General features: G+C 42.1%; 1 pseudogene; it reads left to right on the top strand.

The window, feature by feature from the left end:
- The first annotated feature begins 258 nt into the window (after positions 1–258).
- Positions 259–25643, top strand: LOC120394497 (annotated as a pseudogene).
- The last annotated feature ends 209 nt before the right edge of the window (positions 25644–25852 follow it).

Raw genomic sequence — 25852 nt, 5'->3', positions numbered from 1 at the left:
CGGAGCCGGACGCAGGCGCTGCGCACTTACTGCACCGCGCTGGGGCCAATAACGCTCTAGTCTCAATTCCCCCCGGCACGCGGCGTCCCCTCCCCCCGCCTCCCACCCGCTCAGGGCCGGGGGAGCGGGCGCGCGCGCGCGCGGGCGGGGGAGAGGCGCGGACCCAGCTGGGCGCGTGCAGCGCGCGGACACTCAGGAAAGGCGTCGGTCGGCCGCCGCGCGGGCTGGAACGCAGCGCCGCCGCCGTCACTCCGGGCCGCTCAGGGTCGGCCCAGCGGCGGGGGAGGGCGTGGCCCTCGCTGAAGGAGACTCGAGGGCAGGAGGCCGCTCGTGCCAGGCGCAGCCGCCCCCTCATGCGCAAGATGCTGCTGGCCGCGCTGTCCCGCGTGCTGCAGGGCCCGGCCGCCGCCGCCGCCGCCGCGAGACCGGTGAGGGGCGGGGCGTCGCTGCCCGGGAGCGGCGCGATCGAGCCGCGTTTGGGCGGGAGCGGGAGCGGGGCGGGCCCGGCCGCGGGCCCCCTGGGGCGGGTCGGTAGCGGAGCGCGGCTGTGAGTGCGGCCGGAGCAAACTGGGCCCGTGCGCCGGGCAGGGCCCCGGGAGCGGGGCCGTGGAGCCGCCCCGAGGTGCCCCCGGGTGTCTTGCTACAAATAAAACTAAACTCCCCGCACGACGGGCGGGCCCGCCCACTGCTGAAACCGGGGGGCTGATGTCACTCGCACTCCGGAGTCACTGCGCGTTTTAAAGACGTTTAAAATGAGAACGCGAAGAACGGCGTGATTCAGTCTCTGCCGTCTATTAGTTAAAGGGGGATCCCTGGCCCAGAAAGGCGCCCTCCTGAGGGCAGTGTCTGGGTACAAGCTGCTACAGGGAGCTTCTCTTTTATCAAATCAGAGTGTTGAAGCCAGCAGAGATGTTCCCCCTCCCCCCCTCCCCGGGGGCTCTCTCTTGCAGGTCCAGGCACAATTACCCTTCATGCATGTACACAGATACACATAGTAAATTGGAGCACGGCTTTGGTTTATTTAGATTCACTACAAGTTGAACATATCTCCTTGAGGTCACCTGCCATTACCTGCCTGTTTCTGTTAGCCCTTGCTGCATCACTTTTTGTCTTGCTTCCTAATTCAGGTCAGATCATCAGTGGGTGTAAATGGGTACTGTGTTACACTAGCTGAGTATCTGGTCCTCTCTCTCAGGCCTGATCTACACTAGAAACTTGTTAGGTTGACTGTGGGGTGAAAATCCACATCCTGGAGCAGTGTAGTTAAACCAACCTAAATCCCCAGGCAGACAGTGCTAGGTTGAAGGATGATTTCTTCCACTGATCTAGCCATTGCCTCTCAGGGAGGTGGATTACCTACATTAGTGGGAGAATCTCTTCTGTTGGTGTGGGTAGTGTCTACACTGAAGCACTACAGCAGTGCAGTTGTGCCGCTGTAGCGTTTTAAGTGCAGATGCACTGTCAGACTCTTGCTTAATGCTCTTTTTCTGATTGCTTCATGAATTCTCCCTACCATCACCACTTATTCTTCTTGAGCATTGCAAACTGTCCTCATTCTGTCAGTTTCTGTATGTTCTTCCCAATTATTTTGTTACACACATCCCATCATGCTGCTGGTACGTTTGGCATAGTCTCCCTCTTTTCATCGGCCAAATCTTGTTTCCTCCTTAGATCTTTCTTCAAAACTCACTTCCAGAGATCTTTTTACCTTTTCAATATCAATATCAGTCCCCAAGCCTTTCCTTGTAACAGCTTGTCATGTAAATAGTTCAGGGCACAATATGTCAATACAGGTTTGTAAAGTGCAGTATAAACTTGCAGTGATATGAATATTATCACATGAAATGCTATTAAAACCAGATAGTAGGAGCTGGTCCAGTGTTCTAGTGGCAGAGCAACGGTCTTTTTTGGTTTGGGCTCACTAGGAGCTGGAAGGGTGTGCTGTTTGACACTGTTTAGTAACTTCCTATAGTTAAATGAAAAAAATTTTGTTTGTTTTTTGACAGGATTTGCAGAGTGCTTTGTCCTAACCTATTTAGGTCAATCCAACCTTTCCTTCACCCAGCTTGTGAACTCTTGATAGTGAAGGGAAGTAAGGAACAAAAGTGGGAGTGATCTTGAGGCACTGAAAGGGTTAAGGAGGGCAGGGAGTAGCTTGAGCTTCTTAAGGGCTTGTCTACACTGGCAATTTACAATGTTGCAACTTTCTCGATCAGGGGGATGAAAAAACACCCCCCTGAGCGCAGCAAGTTTCAGCGCTATAAAGTGCCCGTGTAGACAGTGCACCAGTGCTGAGAGCTACGCCCATCGTGGAGGTGGTTTTTTTTTTTGTTTGGTTTTTTTTTAAGAGCGCTGGGAAGAGCTCCCTCCCAGTGCTGTTCCGCAACCCCACAAGCCAGTGTAGACTAGCCCTAAGACTTCAATTGTCTTTAGTGCATCTTTTGCCGGATGTACTTAATGGAACAAGAATGTATGAGTTTAAATAGAATATCAATTTAAAACATCAGCAGAGTAATATGCAGAGCAGTTCAATACTGAATGGGTTAATGAAAGGTAAATATTTTGGGATGGAAAAGGGGACTTAATCTTTTCCTGACTGCTAATCTCAGTGATCCTGGGTCTGGGGTCAGCCCACAGTAATCTAGTGTAAAATTCCCTCTTCACTCTCTTCAGTTATTTTTAGTGATTAAAAAAAAAATAGCTAACCATAAGGATTAAAGTGAGGATAGGTGGTTGAGAGGGAAAGTTCAAAATGCTAACAAAAATGCTAATTTACAGATACTGTCAATATATACATACAGTCCTACCACTGTATGTATATATGTATCTTACCTACTATTCTGGAATGTGTCATCCTAAGGTTACTAAAGACCAGAGAATAAAATTCTTATTTTTCAGTTTGTCTACTTTGTACATTGGACATAATTTTATACAAAGGAAGTTTGTGTTTCTCATGTGTAGTCAGTTGTGTGTGTAAACTCAGAAAAATTGTGGAGGAGACCAACCTTTTTTTAAAATTGATTAGATTTCATTTTGGTGATGAACTTTTAAAAATAACTTTTGAAGTGTTGACACCACATAAAGGGAGTGAATCACAGAAGACGTTATTGAACTACTACTGTGAAAATTTACAGGATTTTTTCGTCTTGTGCTCTGTTCTTAGGCTGTGTAACTCAGTGTCTAATACTTGTGCAAATAAGTGATATGATAGCATATGTGGTCAAATTCTCTTAGTATGCTTTTGGAAAGAAAGCTTTTAAAAATAGTTACTGGGTGAGCTAAAGAGATTCATTCGAAGATGGATTACGATTTGAAACAGATAAGGATGTTCTCTAAATTAAGATTTCCCACATTTCTTCTGTTCATATGATCTAAGAAGTGATCCCACTTCAAGTGTACTAACATGATTATGAAGACTGTTAGTTTTGGGGTTTGTTGTTTGTTTTTGTATTTTGAGTGTGAAATTTGTATGTCTCAGGAAGCATATAGTCAGACAATTTCTTAATCTTGTACTGGGCTGTTGAAATTTCAGATTATTTTAAGGAAAAGATGTCCCACACTCAGTGAAATTGCTTTGTTTAATGAAGTTTTATATGATCTTACATCTTAATGTTATAAGTTTTGATCCCAACCCTTCTTTCGCAACTCATTTCCATATAGACAAGAGACCCCCCAGTGAGTGAGTGAGACACAACCCACCAACTTTGTGGTGTTGAAACTAATCAGTGAGGAGAATGACTTTTGGCTCTGTTCTCGGTGTGATACTGACCCTCCTCAATATCACATGGGAAAAGAGCTTCCCCAGTGACTTCTTGTGCATGGATCTGACACCAGGTGGAAAAAGGCTGGCAAAGCCAGCTTGTGCAGCAGAGTGCTTTCCACTCAGTACAGACCTCTGAGGCTCGGTCTACACTAGGAACTTATGCTGGTATAACTGCGTCGCTCAGGAGTATGCATTTTCCACACCCCTGAGTGACATAGTTGTACCGACCTAACTTCTGGTGTAGACAGCACTATGTTGATAGGAGGGCTTCTCCCGTTGACACAGCTACTTGGAGAGGTGGAGTACCTACGCCAGTTAATAAAAAGCACTCATGTTGGTGTAGGTAATGTCTTCACTAAGCGGTACATCAGTGCAGCTGCAGCATGGTAAGTGTAGACAAGCCCTGAGACCGATAGAGTGACTTGCTCACTCTTGCGTGGTAGGGGCTAATTTGGAGAAGATTTTGGAAGAGAGGCTAAGAGAATTAATGGGTCCGACTTTCATCTTTTCTACACTAGTTTTATATCTTTGTAACTTTGACTTTAGCAGAGTTACTTCTGGTTAACCAGTGAAGGCAAACCAGAATCAGGCCTGCTGTATGGAGAGAGGACATGGTTTGAGAGGGGGATTGTCATGGGTAGGAGTTACTTTGACAAAGATGAGGATTTAATGGGTTAAAAATAGAAAGTAAAAGTGGTTACTAATACCTAGTTCTAATATAGTATTTTTTATCCAAAGATCTCAAAGCACTTTACAAAAGAGATAAATATAGTTATCCTCATTTTACAGAAGAGGGAAACTGAGACATAGAGGTGAAGTGACTTGCCTAAGGTCATCCAGTAGGCACAGTGGATGAGTGGGCAACATTCTGAGGAGAATAGTAATAGAGACATTTTATAAATGAAAATTGGCAAGTTTGAGGGCTGGGTAGGAATATAACAGGGACAAATGAGCTTAGTGAGCTATTACTCCCTCCTCCTTATTCCACACTACATTGTCTTATTACCTGTCTTATTACATGTCTGGAAAGCACAAAACACACTTTGGAGCACTACACTAAAATGGTAGATTTTTCTGAATCAGGTTTGTGCTCCTGCTTGGTCTGCAGCCTGGACCAATGAGTTTTGTTTCTGCTTTTTAAACATGCCAGGCTGATTCACCAATCACCAACTTCCAAGATTATGGAATGAGGGCATGAGTAGAAGCAGAGAGAATTCTTTCAATTGTCAATTGCCTTTCCTTTTCCACTCACTCAGTGTCTCTGCAGCCCAATTCTTATGGGTTCCCCCCCCCCCCCCATTCTCCTTTCATTGTGTATTGTATACCCCACTAATCTTATGTTTGGGGGTTTTTTGCCTGTTGCTCCACTTTATGTTCAGTGTGCTTACAGCAAAATAAAATGTATTAAATGTAAGCTCTATGAAGCAGTTTAAAAATTGATTTCTAGTAAATTTCATTTTGAGAAAACTCAAAAAACAAACCCCAAAACCCTTTATAAATTATAGCTTTATAGACTGACAGTACAATGGCAGAGTGCTACCTCAGGAAGGGAGGAAAGCTCTCTTGCAGAAATCAGGAACTCTGCAGAAGGGGAGGGAGCCTCTATTGAGAGGAAAAATGCCTTTAGGAGAATCTGTAAACTAAATCTGTAAACAAACCTTTTTTTCCCTTCAGATTATGCACTCAGTATTAAAGCAGGCGAGAACCAGGCTTTTAACTCTTATGGTGTCCTATACTGCTGGCATTAGTTCTTGACAATACATGTTGTCACTGCTTTTGTGAAGATCATTTTAATCAAGAACTGAAATATTAAATACATTTCAGGACACTTAATATTATGAGACTATATTTATTGGCATTTACTTTCAGAATTATAGTCCGTATAGAAGGAAACTTCAGGATTCTTCCCTGAACAACAGGGACTCTAATAAGTTAAAGGGCTATTTGTCATTTTTGTAACTGGAAGTAGCAGACTGCCCTTTCTGGAGGTAATCTTTCTCTGAATCTGTCCCCTCTGATGCATTTTATTTGCCACCTGTGATCTTTAAGTCATAAAATCCAGGTGCTGATAGCTAGCTCCTGAATCTACGTCAGGGATAGGCAACCTTTGGCACGCAGCTTGCCGGGGAAAGCCCCTTGAGGGCCGGGCCAGTTTCTTTACCTGCCGCATCCGCAGGTTTGGCCCATTGCGGCTCCCACTGGCCGCAGTTCAGTGGCCAGCACATCCCTCTGCCTGTGCCGCTTCCCGCAGCTCCCATTGGTTTGGAGTGGCGAACTGTGGCCAGTGGGAGCCGCAATTGGCCGAACCTGCGGACACGGCAGGTAAACAAATGGGCCTGGCCCACCAGGGGGCTTACCCTGGCGAGCCGCATGCTAACGGTTGCCGATCCCTGATCTACATTGAGGCACCCAATTAGAAATGGCCTGGGCTTTCTGGAGTGTTGCACATTTGAGTGCCCAAGCTAGTTCTATTGAGATATCTTAATATAGATTTAGAAACCCAATTTTAGGCTTCCAGGTTTGAAAATTTTGGGTTTGATTCTTTTCCCTGAATGTTGTTACTTACACTCGTGCAAAGTCAGAGTTAACATACTGCCAATCAAGAGTAGCACTTACATGCACTTCATAAGGTAATGTTTTACATCGACTTTGCACTCCATGTGCACAGGTGTTAAATGACTTCATGAAGTCCAGAGTGGGGAAGATTCAAACCATGAGGTCTTAAAGTACATCCATAAGCAAGAGAAATGACAGTACTGTCTTTTATTTTGCTAGTTTGTTGATTATTTTTTCCCTGAATTGCTTTATTACAGCTGTTGACTCTTCTTTCTTTTGTTTCCTCCAATTGCTGCTACTTTAGGGAGCTGTTAGTGAGGTAAGGCACATCATCACTTCTGTAAAGGTTTGCTTTTAGCCAGTTAAAATTATATACATACATAATCTGCTTTACAAACTTGCTAGCCTTTTTATATAAACCTAAACTCCTTGCTCATTGTTAACTTCACATATAAAATGGTTAGAGAGCACTGTAAGTATTGCTACATTTTACTAATTTAGTCTAATTTTCAGAATTTTTCTTGAATATCATTAATCTTAGTTGTTTTTTCTTTTAATCTGTTGCATTAAAGAAGGGTCAAAAGGATATTGGGGTTTTTAGGTTGCTTCAAAATGTTTATAGTCTGAGAAAGTTCTTCAGAGTCTAAAAGTGGAGAGTTATTTGTTTTTAGTTTTTAAATTTGTACTCAATTTTTGGGAAAGTAAAACAGAACAATATTTCTTGTTAAGTATGAAAATAGTTCTGTTTTTCTGTAAGTTGATGCCAAGCAACAAACTAACAATAAGTATCCCAAATCCCTGGTTACTGATATTAATTATCATGGAGAGCTGTTTACCAACCCTCAGGCAAACTTGAATTGTTACTAAAGAAAAATAATTGTATATGTCATCTGCTCCATTCAAAACATTGGGGGGGGGACCCAAATGTAAATCAAAACAGAATGAAAGTGCAGCCTCTTCCCACAAGATTTTAAAGAATAAGTAATGAAGAGTGTAAAGAAGTCCTTTTAAATGTAGTGATGGTACCAGTGAATTCAGTCATGTAATGTGGATTGTGCATGGTATGTCAAATTTTGGTGAATGTGGATGAAAAGTGGTGGGCTGCGGGATAGAGGAGGAAGAAATGGGATCATATTTAGCTTGCTGATATTCTGTAGACGGGTAGTAACTTTGTAGTATGTTGAAATATAATGTGCTTGAGAGAGACAATATATATAACAATGTAGTATTTGTGTATAGACATACATTTATGTATATATAATATAAAATTTTGGGTGTGTATACATTTTTCACAGTCCTGAGCAATGTAGCTAGGTCAGCCTAAGTCAGGGGTCGGCAACCTTTCAGAAGTGCTGTGCCGAATCTTCATTTATTCACTCTGATTTAAGGTTTCGCGTGCCAGTAATACATTTTAATGTTTTTAGAAAATCTTTCTATAAGTCTACATACAACAATAGTTTAGTTATATATTATAAAGTAAATAAGGTTTTTAAAATGTTTAAGAAACTTCATTTAAAATTAAATTAAAATGCAGAGCACCCCAGACTGGTGGTCAGGACCTGAGCAGTGCGAGTGCCACTGAAAATCAGCTCGCGTGCCACAGGTTGCCTACCCCTGGCCTAAGTTTTAAGTAGACCAGGCTTAGACTGCAGTTCACTCTGGTTTCTGGTAATTAATTGCTACTTTATTTTTAAATATGAAAAATTTTGCACCCTGAGCACCACAATTAGGTCGGCCTAACCCGGGGTGTAGATGTGGTGAGGTGAATGGAAGGATTCTTCCATCAGCGTAGCTACCACCTCTCAGAGAAGTGGATTAACTACATTGATTGAAAACGCTTTATGTTGATGTAGGAAGTCTCTACCCCATGGTGCTGCTACTGTGTATTTCTGTAGTGTAGACATACCCCATGGACTCTTATTCCAAAAATGTACATGCAGTATTATGTACCGGCATGTCTGTTTTCCCACTCCTGGATTAGAATGTCTTAACCTGCTCATATTAGGAAAAACATTAGGATGATAAAATCAGTTAAACAATAGAATAAACTGCCAAGGTAACTTGTAGGATCACAGTCATAACAGACTAGAGTGACCTCCATCTTTTAAGGATTTTTTTAAAAGTAAAATTGAAAAAAATCCTGTCAATGTGGTATGGGAGGTGAACTACATGATGTGCTATATGACCCTTTCATGTGACCATATATGTCAGCAGCTTGGCTGAATGAGTTATTGGAATTGCTCTTTTATATAGCAGCTTGAGCTTTTGGAACCAGAGGTAAAATATTGTATTCACTATGCTGTATAGACGGTGATTGGATGGATGGATAATCCTAATTTCTGTAGTGTGTGTGTGTGTGTGTGTGTGGGGGGGTTCAGCTACATTACATTGCAACAAACCCATCATTTATGACAGTTACAAAGGAGTGTTGAGTGTGGAATAGCCCCCTAATCCATGCACACTTTATTTTAAAATGTGCTGCCTGTTCTGCTACATTTCCTTCTTGAAGCTTTCTGTGTCTTAGGTCCCTTGCCCTTATGTTTTCACATTGTTTCCAAGATATGACTATGCTTTTCCGGCTCAATCTATGCTATTCTTTGTTCCTCAACTATCTGCTCCTGTCATTACCTTTCTAAAGTGGGTCTGGGTTGTCTCTAGAAGTGAATAATTTTAAATCCTGCCAAGTCATGGGTACCGGTCTAGGGTAGCTGTTAACTTGAAATGGTTAGAGCAGCCTAAATTTCAGAAAACTAGTATTTTTCTTGCTATTCTAATACAGGTGAAATTCACCCCTATGCAGAGGGCCAGGACAAAGCCTATGTCCCACTCAAGCTGTGTTCTCGCAGGGTAAATTTCATACAGAAAAGACAGCTGCCCTTTGATTTGATGCTGTTGATTCTTGCAGGATCTTAAGAACTGTTCAGAATCCTTATGCTTCCCTTATTACTTAGTTATTGATCACGATTGTGAGCTTAAGATGGCACCCAATCTTCTGTTTAAAAAACCTCTAAAAATCAAGTTAGAAACGGAGGTCTAATATCTGGGGGAGGGTACAAGTTAAAATCCAAACTACTCTCTAGTACTATGGGAAGATAAACATAATTGCTACATATAATGGTGACTGAGTATTTAAATGACTGAGGAAATGTTCGTTTTTCCTTGGGATTGTTGTTGACTTCTAAATTTAAATAACATGTATTGCTTTTTTTTAGGTTTCCCGTGTGGTGGTGGCATCTCGTAACTATGCAGACTTTGCAAGTGAGGCTACATTTGATATTAAGGTAAGGAAGTTGAATATTTCATTTTTGAGAATTAGCATTAAATAGAAGTATTGTTATAGATATTACTACTGTGGATTTCTCTCTAAGAAAAGACATAATTTCTGAATGTTCAGAACCAAACATTTCTATATCTATCGGCACCTGGCAGGAGTTCACAACTGATATTCCCTCAGTGCATGAAAAAAAGTCAAGTTACGAGGCAAGAGTAAAAATTGTTGCTGTTTGGGATATTTGAAATGCTAATGTAAGATTCTGAGGTAACTAAAAAACAAAAAATAGCATAAATTATTGAGATGAAAAACCTGAAATATTGTGAATTTAGGACTGGAAGGGACCTCCTGAGTCCTGGAGCCCAGTCCCCTGATGTTCAGGCAACCCTTACATATAATCCTGATCATAAACACATCAAGGTCTATCTTAAAATTAGGGAGGCTGTTTACCCCCACTAATCCTATTGGAATGCAGTTCCAACCTTACTACTCTGATGGCTAGAAACCTTCTAATTTCCAGTCTATATTCATGGCTAGTTTATACCCGTTTATTGTTGTGCCAGCTTTGTCCTTTAGCTTAAATTGCCCTTGAGACATGCACTAAGCATCTGCACGGACTTGTGAGGATGAAGGTCTCCTGTCGTTATACCCAGCATGCCAGTGCGTATTGGATTGACCGGGCCTTTAGTAGTACACAATACCATTGTTCATCTCTGGCCCTATCAGTGTCGACAGAATCTAAAGTTTGAAATCAGTGAGTTCTCTTAAGGGGCTCGGTCATTCTCTCCTATTTGGTTTTCCCTGACAGTCTTCTATCAGAGGAATGGTATTTGCTGCTCCCCATGTGTGACAATCAGGGTCCAGATACCCCAAGGAGAGAACGGGTGGTTTTAGTCATTAGTCTCATAGTCATTATGAGATGTATACAGTTTATACAGTGAATATATATATAGAAAATTGTGGTAGATACTGTGGTGCAACTTCAGCATAACCTCACACCAGGGTGGTGAAGCAATCAGGCAGAGAGGAACTACCTCCCCAGCTACTAGCTTCAAACATGTAGCCATTGTCAGGTCCAAGAAATAACACTGAGGAACCATCAAAGCAAAGGAAAATGGCTTGAAACTGAAAAGAAAATCAGTCTTTGGAAACTAAGAAAGGAGGGAGTTTTCCCCACTTTGAATATCTATTGTGAGTAGCGATTGAAGTGGGGGGGGGGGAAAGGCAAACCATTTTAAAATGGAAGTGGTTTGAATTGAAGAGCATCCAGAACTTGGGAGACAGTCTCAAGGCAGGATGCTATCAGTGAATACTGGCATAAGCACCAACTCGGTGGGTGCTCCAGGGCTGGAGCTCCCACGGAAAAAAAAGCGGCTGCTTAGCACCCACCGTCAGCCAGTGCCGTCTCTTCCCCCTCCCCACTCCGCCCGCTGATCAACTCCTCTCCCTCCCTCCCAGTGCCTTCTGCCTGCCACAGTCAGCTGTTCCAGCAGAGCCAGGGCGGAAAGAGGAGGCTGGGGGTGGGGCCTTGGGGAAAGGGGTGGAGTGAGGGTCGGGCAAAGCCGGAGCAAGGAGGAAGCTGGCACCTGTGAATACTGGATCCCCCTTATAATTAGGGGGTAAGCTGGGAAACTTTTAAGGCAATATGTAACTCCTATTAGAAAAGGGATTTTATCCAATAGGAAAGTGCAAAGCCTGTGGTTGTCTGTTTATTTTCATACCAAGCAGGTCTCTGTTGTGCAAACTGTGTGGAGCGTGTGTTCCAAAATAAACTGGTATCTGGGGGACTGGGTTCATGTCTTCAGGGCTGACGGCTCAGATGTGAAAAATCCAAGTATCTGGTAGTTAAGAACTTGGGATGGACATATTTAGGGAGACTTGGGACTGGAAGGGCTGGCATCACCCTGCAAAGAGTAATTGGGATGGTGAGAGCTAGGGTGAAACCTTATGCTTGTGGGCTGGCTGCTGGTGTCGGAGATCTGAACCATGGCTGCACAGCACCAAGGCATCCAAAGGGCAGGCAGTAGCCTGGTCTGGGTGGACCCCAAAATGTCACACCATAGCAGAAGCCATGGGTTCCATTTCCCAACATGCACCTTTTCCCTCAGGTCTCTGTGGATTCTGGGGAACATGCAAGAAGGAGTGGGGCATCCTCTGTAATTGTTTGACTTGCTGCAGTCCCTGGAGAATGTGTTCCCTATGCCACTAGCTACCCCAGGAAGAAGAGGTTGTTCTGGAGCACAGAGAGGGAAAACAGTTTCAGTTACATCAGACTCCATCTGCGATAATTTATGCTCACTTCCTGTTCTGGTTTTGGGAAGTACCCACTTCCCACTCATCCAGACTGGTGGGAGAAGAACCACACAGAATCTTCCTGCATGGTATAAGGGTGAGGGAGTGCAGTATGTTGCAAAGGTGGTGTCCCTTTTAGCAGGCAAAGGGAGACCCTGTACAAAAGGCTCTCTATGTGCTGGTGTATAGAATAAGACCTGGTCCTATTGTGATGGGGTCCCCGGGGTGCAACCTGGACTGTGGGACCACTGAGCCCTCAAACCCACCAGCCTGGCTCGCCTCCTACACTGTGTTGGTGATGTCAAGCTACAAGCCTCTGACAGGCACTGCACTTACACAGCCATCCACAGGCAGGGACACACCCAACTCAGTTACATGAATGATCTCCCAGCCACTCAGGAACCATCAATAGAGAGGCTCCAGCCAATCCTTCACAGCCTTGCACCCCAGAACTGTACCATCTTGCACTGGTCAGAAGCGTGAACACCATAAGTTCATTATTTAGTTCACCACTTCTTCATAGGAAAGTGAACATGCACCAGCCTTTGTGACCTGAGCAGATTTTCCAAGCACTTTAGACAAACTCACTGGTAAGGGTAAAACATTAACAGAAAGATAGATTTTAAGTGATTATAAGTGGTAGGCATAAAGGAGATAGTTACCTTAAGAAATAAAAATAGAAACATGCATTCTAAATCCTAAACTTACAAAATGATATCTCTCAAGGCATACTTTGTAAAAAACATCATAATATCACAGTGGTGAATATGGCGGTTCCAGGGTGCTACTTTGAGGTACAGAGTGTCACACCTGTGTTGCTAGCCATTATGGTTTTTAGATTAGATTGTCTTTGGAATGTGACTTGTGAAGCAGTGCTGTCTTCCTGAGTCTGCTGATAGAATAGTTGGGTCAGCTTCTTCCTGGTGTAAGCCCACTGGTGTCAGTGGATTGGCATTGGAGATGAAACTGCTATAATAGCTGTGGGGTGCAAAATGCTGCCATCCTCTGAAAAGGAATAGCCCTACTAAAGGACTGGGTATCTAAGTTCCCTCTAAGCTGCGTGGCCACGCAGCTGGCTATAAAGGGCCTTGCAGGCACACAGCCACAGGAGCCTGGAGAGGTAGGGGCTGGACAGGGAAGGGAGCAAGTTGGGTTGTGCAGGGCTGCCGGCGAGGAGAGGCACTTCTCCCCCGGCCCCGGAGCTGCTGCAGGCGGGGAGATGGTTAGGGGGAGTCCTCTTCTCCTGCTGCTGCCCTGGGGCAGCCTGCACCCAAAACCCTCATTCACAGCCCCACCCCAGAGCCCACACCTCAACTGTCTGCCCCAGCCCTGAGCCCCCTCCCAAACACCTCATCACCGGCCCCACCCCAGAGCTTCAGCTCAACTCATCTAGATATTTGCTTAATTTTACAACAGGCTACATAAAAAGCACTAGTGAAGTTAGTACAAACTAAATTTCATACAGACAATGACTTGTTTATACTGCTCATGCAAGTACAATATTTATATTCCAGTTGATTTATTTTATAATTACATGGTAGTAATGAGAAAGTAAGTAATTTTTCAGTAATAGTGTGCTGTGACACTTTTGTATTTTTATGTCTGAGTTTGTAAGCAAATAGATTTTACGTTAAGTGAAACTTGGGGATACGCAAGACAAATCAGATTCCTGAAATGGGTAAAGTAGTCTGGAAAAGTTTGAGAACCACTGGTTTAGTCATAAATATTCAGGTTTTACTGTTCAATAACTATCTGGAACTTGAACCTCATAAATTAAAATATTGGATTTTTAGTGCTGAGATGGCAAACAGGAACATGTACCTTATTGAAATACCTCCTTGACTGTGTCTTTAGAAATGCGATCTCCATCGTCTGGAAGAGGGCCCTCCTGTCACAGCAGTGCTGACTCGGGAGGAGGGACTCGTTACTACAAGACTATGCAGACAATTCGGCGCATGGAACTGAAGTCAGACCAACTGTATAAACAGAAGATTATTCGTGGCTTCTGCCACTTATATGATGGTCAGGTGAGTGACAGGTCCAGAGAGTTCATAAAAAAGGGTGGATTCTTTGTGTGTTGCATTATTTAATGTAGGGGTTTGAATGAAGAGGGAGCTAAGTTTAGAAGCATATATCAATGGTAAATATCTTAGTCTTAAAGCATAGCTTGGATCACAGACACCCGTTCTCTTTCAATATATGTATAAACCAAAACTTGGTCTATTTTTTCCTTCTTTAAAAAGACAAACAGAAAACCCACTTTAGATCATATGTGCCCCAGCTAATGAGGTAGGAAGAAGATCTGCCTGAGCTTCCTCGGGGCAACAGCAGCAAGGGAGAAAGCAGGAAGCTGCCGAAGATGGGCACAGGGAACCAGCATCTGCAATGTTCTGATTACAGCTAATCTGGAGGTGTAGGCAGGGCTGGGGTTGCCTGCTTCCTCCATATCAAGCTTCCCAGATGTCCTTTGGGAAGGCTGGGGCAAAAGATCTTTGGCCTCTAAAATAGTATCTGTCAGCAGGGAAAGAACTTTAGGGATGTCTGTGGCCTAGTTTTTGCTGCCTGTCCTTTTCCCCTTTTGGGTGTGTGGTGCAAAATCCTCTTCTGTGAGAGGGCTGGTGATACTTGTCTCCCCAGCTCGCTGGTCATGGGGAATGGAAAGGTCAGTCATGGTGAGCATCGGAAGAGCGGTGCTTAAGTGGTTGAACACACAGGCAGTGACAGTGGTCCGTAAGCTTTCCTAGTTTCTCACCTTCCTTGACCTAATCATCAATTTCCTCCTATGCTGGTTTTGATTATTTTGGAGCTGCAGACTGTTGTAGTCCAGTGACTCTCAAAGGACCTAGCTCCAGCCCCATATGTCAAGCATATGTCTCCTTTGAGGTGCAGGGCAGTCAACTGTACCTGCTGCCCTCCATTGCTACAGATCTTCTAAGTATGGATGGGGACCTTGGCCCTCAGCCTCAAGAGCTGGCTAGAGGAGTCTCATGTTTTGTCCTCTGTTGTCAGACTTATTTTTCCTTTACAACAGGAAGCGTGCTGTGTTGGACTCAAGCTGCCATAAAACCAACAGATCACTTGATAACAGCATACCGGGCGCATGGCTATGCCTACACACGGAACTTCTGTCCGAGAGATCCTTGCTGAGCTTACAGGTTCATCTTGAATAAAATGGGGATTCAGGCACTGCTGTACTTAGCTTGCATCAGAATTTCCAGATAACATCTAAACCAGTGATACTCAGACTGAGGCTCGCAAGCCTCAAATGGCTCTTTAATGTGTTTCCAGTAGCTCTTTGCAGCACATGATATTAAAATACTGTGTGATGTAATTATTAACCAATCAGCATGCTTTTACTCTGTTAATCAATTGTAATTGATAAAATAATACTACTTGGTCAGTCATTTTGCTGTGAGAATAAGATATAAAAATTAAATATTTCCCCTATCATACTGTTTTAAATATGAATATAGTACTATAGTAAATGAAACCGTGAATTTACACTGCTGTGGCTCTTTTGGGTAATGTTGATCGTTAATGTGGTTCCTGAACCACTGAGGTCTGAGTATCGCTGATCTAAACTGACTATGACATACTAAATAAATTGGGACATGGGATGTCACACAATAATATGGCAAAGTAAATCATCAGTATTCTGTGACCTCTCCTGATGCCACACAATAAAGTTACAAGGTAACTTTAATACTCAGATACTTCTCATGACTTGGAGTAATACAAAATGCTATTCCTTTCAGTTTACACCACTTCTGAAAGCTTTGCTTGATATCATAGACTCTGTCTACATGAGCATTATCTAGAAGCATGTCTTGCTACAGTAGCTTTATTATTATTTGTGCTATAGGTCCCATCTAAACTATGCTTTTGGTGGATCTTATTTATTCATGATAGGGCTTGACACCCTCCAGTTTTGTAGTTTGGATGGTTCTGACCTTGAGCTGTACTACTGTCTGGGTCTTTACTGGAGTTGTAGCACAGCATGACTTTACCTGTAATGCACAACTGAATTGTGTCAGGGATGACCTGGTTACACGAGGGTACTCTTGTTATGGTAATTGCTACAGTGAAGCTGAGGTGATCGATTAGAATGGTCAGGAAAACCCAGGTTAGAACCTTTCTCCCAGGAACCGTATTTACCCAAAGTTGTGACTAACAGTGTTTCTCTGCTGTAGCTTACAGCATGTATCAGAGGTATTTGGATGGGGTGGGTGGGGTTGTCTGAACACAAGTAGGATCTACTTCCTTGTTAGAAAATACTAAGATGTTATAGAATGATGGGACTCTTCCAGTAGATGTTTGTTTTCATTTCTCTCACTAATCTCATTTCATGTTTACTTTGATGCTAGTTGTAATTGTTGCACTGTTTTCTTCTGTTCTCCATCTGTTTGTAGCTCCCTGTTGTGTCCTGTCAGATACTTAAAATGTAACCTCTTTTCATTATATGCCTACACCTTTCAGGTCGAAAAGGAGGATGTGCTAAGGAAAAGGAGGATCAATGCACTTGTATGCCCAGAACTTCTATGGTGGCAATGGCATTGTTGGTGCTCAGGTACTATGATACAGTATGCAAATGTCTAGCATTTGAAAATCAAATTAAATCTCACTTAGATTCTGTGCCAACATCACCTTTCTTGCTATGGGCCTGCCTACAGCAATCATTGCTATACGTGACCATAGTCTAATTGGTTTCCACTTAATTCTTTACAAATCAAAACATATAGTTGAATCTAACAGAGATTAAACTATTGATATTATTTAATGTTATGTGAAAACTAGAGTTTAGATTGTAACAGGAATCAAGTCTTATGGAAATGAGTTAACAGCCTTTGTAGCTATACTTTTCATTATTAATTGCATACATTTACAAAAGTTAATTTTTATAGTTCACAGCTGTGTGTCTCCAACTATTCCAAAAGTTGCTCCAAATGTTTGACTTGTTATATCTGTTTTATAATTCACTGTAGGTTCCTCTTGGAGCTGGGATTGCCTTGGCCTGTAAGTACTTTGGCAAAGATGAGATCTGTCTGACTTTATATGGAGATGGTGCTGCCAATCAAGTAAGCTTTCTTGATTTAAATGTGTATAGTGAGAGTTGTCCTATGTATGCCCTATTGACATTCGTTTCAGTCACTTTGTGACTTGTATGTAGAAGTCAGTAAGCTTGGCAGTTGTGATGAAGGGAGGGTTTTATAATGTGGCTAAGAGCCAGACTTGTGTCATATAGATAACTTTTGGTCACTATCAGGCTGCTGCTCTGTCTAATCACTCTACATACTTTAGGCATTCACACTGATCGAATTATAAAAATATTTTAGAGCTTGGAAAATTTAAGTTTGGAAAGCTTATAAATTAGGGGATTAGGCTTGCTTTCCAAAGGTAGATCTGAAAGACAAGAGAAGGGGTGGTGGTGGTGGAAGTCTTCACCCTAGTGGTTCTTCACATACCAGAAGTGCAAAGGTTCCTGGAATTCCTACCAGGGTCTCGAATATGCTTGGGAGCACATCTTTCACTTAAACTTATTGCTAGTCGGTGCCTTCTTATAATTTTGAAGCACCATATTCCCCACCACTCCCCGCATTTGGAGCTCTCTTCCCCTCCAGGAAGTTGTGAGGGAGTGGGGCCAGGTCTTCACTATTCTAGCCCTGTCTCAGCCTGCAAGTGCTGTGGGGAGATGTCTTTGCATACTCTGGACCTGCCCTGTGAACAGCTTTCAGTGCCTGCCTCTGCTGTTGCTCATGGCTTTCCTAAGTAGGAGACGCATGACATTGACGTGATTCTTGAGTTTCTCTGCTGTCCAGAGTTCTCAAGTGCAGCACAAACTGACTAGTGGTGTTAATTTCATTCTGACTTTGCTCTGTTGGTGCTTGGAAAAATCCATGAGCAGTAGCAGACACAATAAACCTGTCTTTCTGAAGACCTGGGGTGGGGAAAAGCACCTCATCAGTTTATATTTGATTCTCGTATGAAAGGTTATTTACTACTGACAGCATTCTGCGCCAAAATATTAAAAATTCTGTGTAAAGTGTTTAAAATTCTGCAAACATTATTTGTCAAATGTGGAGGCTCCATCATGGCATTGGGGAGCACAGGCCACTGGCTGCACAGAGGTGGGAGATCACTGGGCAGCTCCCCCCAAGGACACAGACTCAGTGGTGAGGCTGCACCCAACCCTGACACTGCGCAAGGACCGGGCCTGCCCCAGAAACACTCCAGAGCCCTGCCCCTCCATGCCAGGTGCACCAGGTGTGGTCAGGCAGGCTCAACAACGCAGGATCCAAGTGTGGAGGGGCTTAGTGTGAGGGGATCCAGGTGTGGGTTGAGAGGGTTCTGTGTGGGGCAGTCTGGGTGCAGGCGGCTTAGTGGGAGATCTGGGTGGGGGGGGATCTGGATGCACAGGGGCTTGTTGGGTTCTGGGTGCAACAATAATGGGACTCTGCAGGGGGGTCCAGGTGAAGGTGGTGGGGGCTCGGTAGGGTGGGGATCTGGGTGTGGGTGGCTAGTTGAAGTGGTCCGGGTGCAGGGGGGAAGTGAGGCTAGGATGACCAGACAGCAAGTGTGAAAAACCGGGACAGGAGGTGGGGGGTAATAGGTGCCTATATAAGAAAAATCCCCCAAAAGTGGGACTGTCTCTATAAAATTGGGACATCTGGTCACCCTAAGTGAGGCCCAGCGGGAGGGTCTGAGTATGAGGATGCATGGAGTGGGCAGTTGGGGGAGCAGTTCCCTGTACAGTGATCCCTCCCTCTGCAGCTGAGGAGCGATGGGTGCAGGAAGTGGGCTGAGGGAGGAGTTTCCAGAGCTTCCTACAGCTGGGAGAGAAATCTGGGATTGGGTCTGATACAGCCCCAGATGCCATTCAGGGGAAGTCCCGTGTCCCTTGTCACAGGGTAGGAGCCACCAGCCAGGTCTTCCCCAGCCCCACCCCTTGCCCCACAGTGATTTACCTCTCTGCTGGCTGCCCTGGGCACCCAAAACATACTGCTCTTGTGGCTTCCCTTTGCTTCCCCAGCTGAAAGTCATTTTTCTGTGGGGAAGCAAAGAAATCTACAGGGTAACATACATTCTGTGCATGCGCAGTGGTGCAGAATTCCCCCAGGAGAAGGTTCTTTTACCAATAAGGGCTAGAAACTTAACTATAGCAACTTCTACAACAATCTGTGCTTTAAATCTCCTCTCCCCTCCCCACAGCTATGGAAGCCATCCCAGTTTCCACTAGCAAATAGAATTCTCAAGTGATGACCTTTTCCGTGACCTCTACTTGCATAGAGTAGTTGATACAACAGTGTTGTTGGAACTTTCTTTATTTAACTGAAGTAGAACTGTAGCATGTTACATGTGTAGTCCAACATTGCTTTTATTAATGTAATTTTCAAATTTTCTGTTGAAAATATTTTCGTGTTGTGAACTCCTTGGTGCACCAGTTTATCCTGAATGTTGCTATCTAGGGGTTAAGGATAATACTTTTTAATTGGAGAGTATTTTATTACATACAGGTTAAGATGAAAAGTAGATCTTCAACCCTATGATTTTCTTCTTTCAAGACTGAACTGACTCAGAATTTGAGTTCCCTATCAGAGTCAAATACTAGCCAGACCTTTGGTGGAAGTGAAAGAACCCCTGTAGGCCTTGATACTTAAAATTTAAAGAATCCAAAGAGGGACCCAACTTACATGTTACTGTTTTTCTTCCAGGGTCAGATATTTGAAACATATAATATGGCAGCCTTGTGGAAGCTGCCATGCATTTTCATCTGTGAGAACAACAGGTATGGAATGGGTACTTCAGTAGAGAGAGCTGCAGCCAGCACTGACTACTACAAAAGAGGAGACTACATTCCAGGGATAAGAGTGAGAACAGTTTCCATCTTTTCCGTATTCATAATGGAGCAGATGATTAGAGATCTTGAATTCATACTGAATCTATGGGAATACTTAAATTGATGTTCACCCTCTGAAGTCTGTTCTGCTCTACTCTAATTAAAAAGCTTTTCTGTTAACAGGTGGATGGTATGGATATTCTCTGTGTGAGAGAGGCAACAAAGTTTGCAGCTGAACACTGTAGATCTGGAAAAGTAAGTAACTCAATATCAGTCCTTTACCAGGGATAAGGTAATTATTTTGTGCTATATTGTTCTCACATACAAAATCTCATACCAACCCAATACTCTGCAGTTAAATTATTTTTGAAATTCTCTTTGTATCTCTTTTTCTCAATTAAGGAAAGTTTCAGTATCAAACATTTATTTATATAATATTTATTTCACCAAATTTTTCTCTATCAGTTTTACAGAAATGGATTGTCTAAATACCTTTTACCAAAATGTATTGACTTAAGTAAAAAGATCATATTAAAACTGAAAAGCATGTATTTTCATCCATTTTATGTCTTCTGCTGAGAGGATTTCTGAGTATGCTTTAAACGTTTTATTTACCAATTAAAGGGTGGGGGAAAGAGTAACCATCCTGCTGTATTTGCAACAAATATAAAATAACTGAAGTAAATCTTTGTGAGGTCATGTAGGAAGAGTAAAACTGTAAAAAGAAGGCATATACAGTAATTTGCATTAACTCAGACATGATATAAAATGACAATGCAGATCTTCTGTATTGGAGTGGTTGTTCCACTTCATCTACAACTTTAGAACCACTTATAAAGTGGATGAATTTATTTTTTAATACTATTTTTGACACTAAAAGTGTTCTGGCATAGAGACCTAATCAGTACTGGTAGAGCAAGGTCAACTCTATTACAGTCTTGAAAGGGAAGGACAATTTTATGCAACTGAAGCTTGCTGAATAATGATGGACTGACATCTGATGCTGTGGAGCTATGCTGTTTAAATACATGAGAACAAGCTGCCAAGTGAAGTTATTCAATTGCCTTCACAAAACATATATCCAAGGTTCTTCTTGATACCCATCTAGGAATAGTTTCAGGATAATGACATATTTCTTGTCCATGTTGCAAGAGATCATGTGTAATGCAAAGAGTGAGCTTGGAAAGGTGGTTTAGGCGAGCATTGGTGTTGTCTCATTCAAACACAAAATGAGAGCTGAGGCGAGTGAGTAATGCCTGGATCTGTAGTATATGCTATTGTTGCTCTTTAGGCTTATGAAAACAACCAGAAACTATTTATTTTTTCAGGGTCCTATAGTGATGGAGTTACAGACCTATCGTTATCATGGACACAGTATGAGTGACCCCGGAATAAGGTACAGTAAAAAGGATTGTGTGAACTTACTCTATTGGGTAATCTACACACAAGGCCTAGTGAGTGGTAGATAAGATGGTAGTAATGTTTCCCTCTTTCTCTCTCTGTACCCGCACACTCAGTATCAAACAAAGTCGTGCCACGGACAAAAATTTAGAAATGTGGATACCTTGCTGAAATCCACCTTTAGGCATGTAAAAAAAATTAAGATTGAAATCTTGCTTATGAGAATCAATTTGACCACTCATATCCCCTTGCCTAATAACACATCACCAATGCTATACTGTATCTCTTAATAGGTTTATATTGCACACATCACAGTAATGTCTAACTTAATATATCTCTCAGTTGCTTTGACTCATAATACTTCAAAATGGCATAAGTCCCAATGTTAGAGAGCTTTTTCAAAGATTTTACATTCAGTAAGATCGTGTTTATTCTGCACCAACAAATTCCTTTTCCCACTATTTATGTAAGCTTTAACTGAAAAACAGCTTGCTTTTAAACCTCTCTGGTGCATGCTTTCAATGAAGGTGTTGATTGTCCTTTGGTAGAGAAGTTAAAGTAACGGTATTTTAATTTGGAATGAAAAATTTCATTTTAGTATTTTGTGTAGTTGTCACCCTTAGCGCACGAGCTCTATGCCAAGTGTTTTTAAACACATTGGGGACTGAGCACTGTGCTAGAGTTTCCATGTGGATTCTGTATTTCAGGAAGGATATTTTCTAGCTGCTGGAAAACGAGGTCAGGTGATGAGAATTTCTAAGAGGAGGTGGTCCTGTTACACCATTCATTCTATTTGTGTGTGATTATATTTGATTTTAGTCCCTGAAGGCTGGCTGTCAATTTCTTCAGTGATCAAACAATTTTTTGATTCACAGCTGAGTATAAGAGCAGGATTCTGTTCCTCCTTGTGCTTCATCTTTAAGATTTTTTTTTTCTGAGTTCTAACAAGTTACACCTGTGTGATCTAAGGGCATGTCTACACTTACTGGTAGATTGGCACTGCTGCAATTGATGCAGCGTCGATTTAGTGGGTCTGGTGAAGACATGCTAAATCGATGGGAGAGCACTCTCCCATCAATTTATATACTCCACCTCCCTGAGAAGCGTAAGGGAAGTGGATGGGAGACGCTCTCTCATTGACACAGCACAGTGTAGCCACTGTGGTAGTGGATCTAACTATGTCAACTTTGTAACTGAAGTTGCGTAAGTTAAGTTGATTTACCGCGGTAGTGTAGACCAGCCCTCAGAGAGCATAACTTGAAAATAATGGAGTTGCATGTGTATCAGTGGAGGATTAGTTTTCCTGCGGATTGTTTTTGCTGGTTGTTATGTGAGAAAAGGAAAGACTCTGAACCCAGTTTAGGGGGCCAGTGAAGAAAGTTGGAAAAAAATTTCCAAACAAACTGAGCAGTAAGTCTGAATTTTCAGAAAGTTCTGTTTAACTTGAAAAGGGAAGTAATGGAAGCCTATAAGTAGAAGCCTTAAACCTAGAGGAGAGAAGATACTGTAGCGAGCAGTCCTCTAGTGGCTAGGACATGAGATGGCTTTAATTTCTAACTTTAGGCACTGCCTAATGTAGGCACTTGTCTTACAAATACAAGTATATTCTCTCCAAGCTTAAATTCCCCATCATCTGACAGAGATTAATTCATTAACACATCCCTTGTGAGATAGAGAAATAGCCATTTTAGAGAGTAAGTCACTTGCCCAGTCACACAAAGTCTAGCAGAATGGGAGTTGGATCCAGATCTCCCAATGCAATCATTGTATTAGCCTTCACACCAATAACTACTTTTTTCACCTTATTTCAGTGGCAAATTAACTGTCTTCATTAAAATTCTTGCTGTGTGTCAATGGGTAATCACAACTCATATGTCTGGGTGGTAGTGTGTGGAACTTATATAATGCATGTCTTTCCTTGACTCCCATAGCTATCGTACCAGGGAAGAAATTCAAGAAGTCAGAAGCAAAAGTGACCCTATTACTCTGCTGAAGGACAGAATTCTTAACAACAGTCTTTCTAGTGTCGAGGAATTGAAGGTATTAAGTGATATTTTTCAGACTACTCTTGGTGATAATCTGTGAAAGCATAAATGAGCAGCCTGTGAAAGAGCCCTGTGATGGTGCTGCCAATAGTCCCCCCCCCCCCCCCAGCCTGCATAAAAGTGCTATTGGTGAGAAATGATAAGGGACTAATGAAAATATTCATTGTTTTCCTATTTAAACAAAAGGAGTCTAATAACTTTAACTAACAGAGACAAAACTGAATGCAAGTGAGGTTACACGTTTCTGAACAACAGAATTTAGGGCAGTATTTCTCCTTGCAAACTTTTGAGTGACAGCTTTTGGAGGGGAGGAGTTTTTGTCACCTGGGAATTGTATTTTAAAAGACCTACTACTTGGGGCTTTCAAAATAGCCTAATTAAAAAAAAAATGTTTTTAAATGCACCAAGGATAAATCACTGCTACTAGGGATTAACTCCAAAGCTGTCATCCCCATTCCCTTTCAGTTTGGTGGTGGCAGGTCCAAGAAAATCCTCTAAAACATCTCTACCCAAGTGTCTCAAAGATTATGCTACAGCCGTGTTAAACTCTTTCTGCACTTCTTTTCAGTTTCTGCTGTTTATCGAGATAAGATTTTTCTTCTTTGAATTGGCTAAACAAATTTGGCAAGAGGCACAGGCCAGTTAAAAAGAGGAAATGTAGAATATGCATGTTATTAATTACAGCTGTAGCTCTTTTCCTTTAAGTTGTGTGTAGGTTTGAGTCTACAAAATAGAAGCACTTAAAGTTCTGTTCTTTATTGGAAACTGAACTATTTGTTTTAGAAACTGACATGCAAAATTGTAACAATGGAATGCCACACTATTTGATCTATTTAAAAGTAAATGGGATCAGCCAGATATACACACTTTCATTTTACCTTCTGAAGGCAATTTATGTATAAGAGCTCTTTCCTTATTCTGGTCCAATCTCAGCCTTTAGAATGTGAGCATATGCCAACTCTGAGGTGTTCCATTGGTGCATTATAAATTTCATGATGAGGGAGTTTTGTTTTTAATTTGCATCCTTTAAATAGGCCTGGAAGGATTAAATGTTGATAACCATCTATTTAACCACACACACAGCCATGGAAAAAAAATATTTCCATTGACGTTTACAGAAAGGCAAAGTAAGAAAAATTCTGCTTAAGAATTAACTTATTTAGGGATATTTACTTTATATATTTTGATATGATATAGACATTGAGATTCAAAAAGTTGTCATTAAATAATTGTCTGGACCCCCCCCCCCCATAATTTTCAACAACTCTGAAAATTTAAATTGGGGGGAGCTTAATCATTGATCTTGTACAGTGCACTTAAAAATATAAATTCTGTCAAGCTCATCTTGTGACTTTACTAATAAACAAGTCACTGGAACATAATTAGTGGTAATTCTAGAGAAAAGTTAGACTTCTATTACTTTTTAATCATATGCAGGACACTGAGAATTAATAACTAACTGGGGTTAATGACTGCAGTACAGTCATTTGGTGCTGTGGGGAGGAGTTAGTTGCCAGAGTTCACTAATCCCTCAGGAAATGGCTTATTATTCCCTGCGAGTGTTTTGTATGCTTAACTAACAGGTAAAGTTTGCAAAAGATCTTGCCACATGTGTCTGGCAGTCAGCAGCTGTAATGGAAGGGGATAGCGTGATCATGATCCCTATGGAATGACAAGTGACCTTTTGGGCTTGAAGTTTAATTTTAGCCTATTAGGCACTTGAAGCTCCCATGTTTGCACTATGACCAAATCTTGCAGTTCTTAGTCAGGCAAATGTACTTCCTATTGAATGTCACTAGAAGTTTGCCTGACTGTGGATCTTCTTATGTAACCCCTATCTCACTCTGCATTAGTTGCTGAAAGGAGGAAATCCAGCAATGGGCAGTAACTGGTCCATCTGCCACCCCCTTTTTATATGAACAGACCAACATTGGTTTTAAGACTGTCACAGCCTCACTTGTCTTCTGTGTTTTAGGAGATTGATGTGGAAGTAAGGAAGGAAATTGAGGAGGCGGCTCAGTTTGCTACCACTGATCCAGAACCACCATTAGAAGAATTATGCAACCATATCTACAAAAATGAGCCACCCTTTGAAGTACGTGGCCCCAGTCAGTGGATCAAATACAAGTCTGTTGGCTAAACTGAATGCAATTTACTCCAGCAGCCTGTTACATTATGGCCTTCTGTGGGGGATTAAATTTTGTATTCATTGTAAGAACAAACTGTTCATATTTAAGGTAGGTTTGTTTGGAAGAGTAAAAAGTGCTTTCAGCCAAGGACAGCTAAACATTATGTAGAAAAATGCACAAACCCATGGATAAGGAGCTGAATTAAGCTAAAGCAATAGTTATTTAAATTGCTATAAATTTGCTTCAGTGGGTTGTTTTGGATTGCTTTACTTATGCAAGTTACTCCTCTAAATGTTTTGAATAAAAATCATGTTATGTACAGTATATAAATATATTAAGTGTCACACTGAAATGGTCTACTGTGCCTGTTTGCTTTGGGTATGAGATCAGAGGCTCCTCATACCATTTTTTTTCACAGATGTCAGGCCCCAACTCTTTCAATGAGTTGTAGAGAGAAATAAGGATTTACTTTGGATTGCAGAAGTTTATAGAATTTGAAGATGGGACTAATACTATACAAATCAGTGTTTATGATTTTGCTGATTAAGGAAATGAAACTCT

Source organism: Mauremys reevesii, unplaced genomic scaffold (assembly GCF_016161935.1).
Source record: "Mauremys reevesii isolate NIE-2019 unplaced genomic scaffold, ASM1616193v1 Contig61, whole genome shotgun sequence".
Lineage (NCBI taxonomy): Eukaryota > Metazoa > Chordata > Testudines > Geoemydidae > Mauremys > Mauremys reevesii.
The sequence above is the reverse complement of the archived record's forward strand: the minus strand, read 5'-3'. Positions and strand labels throughout refer to the sequence as shown.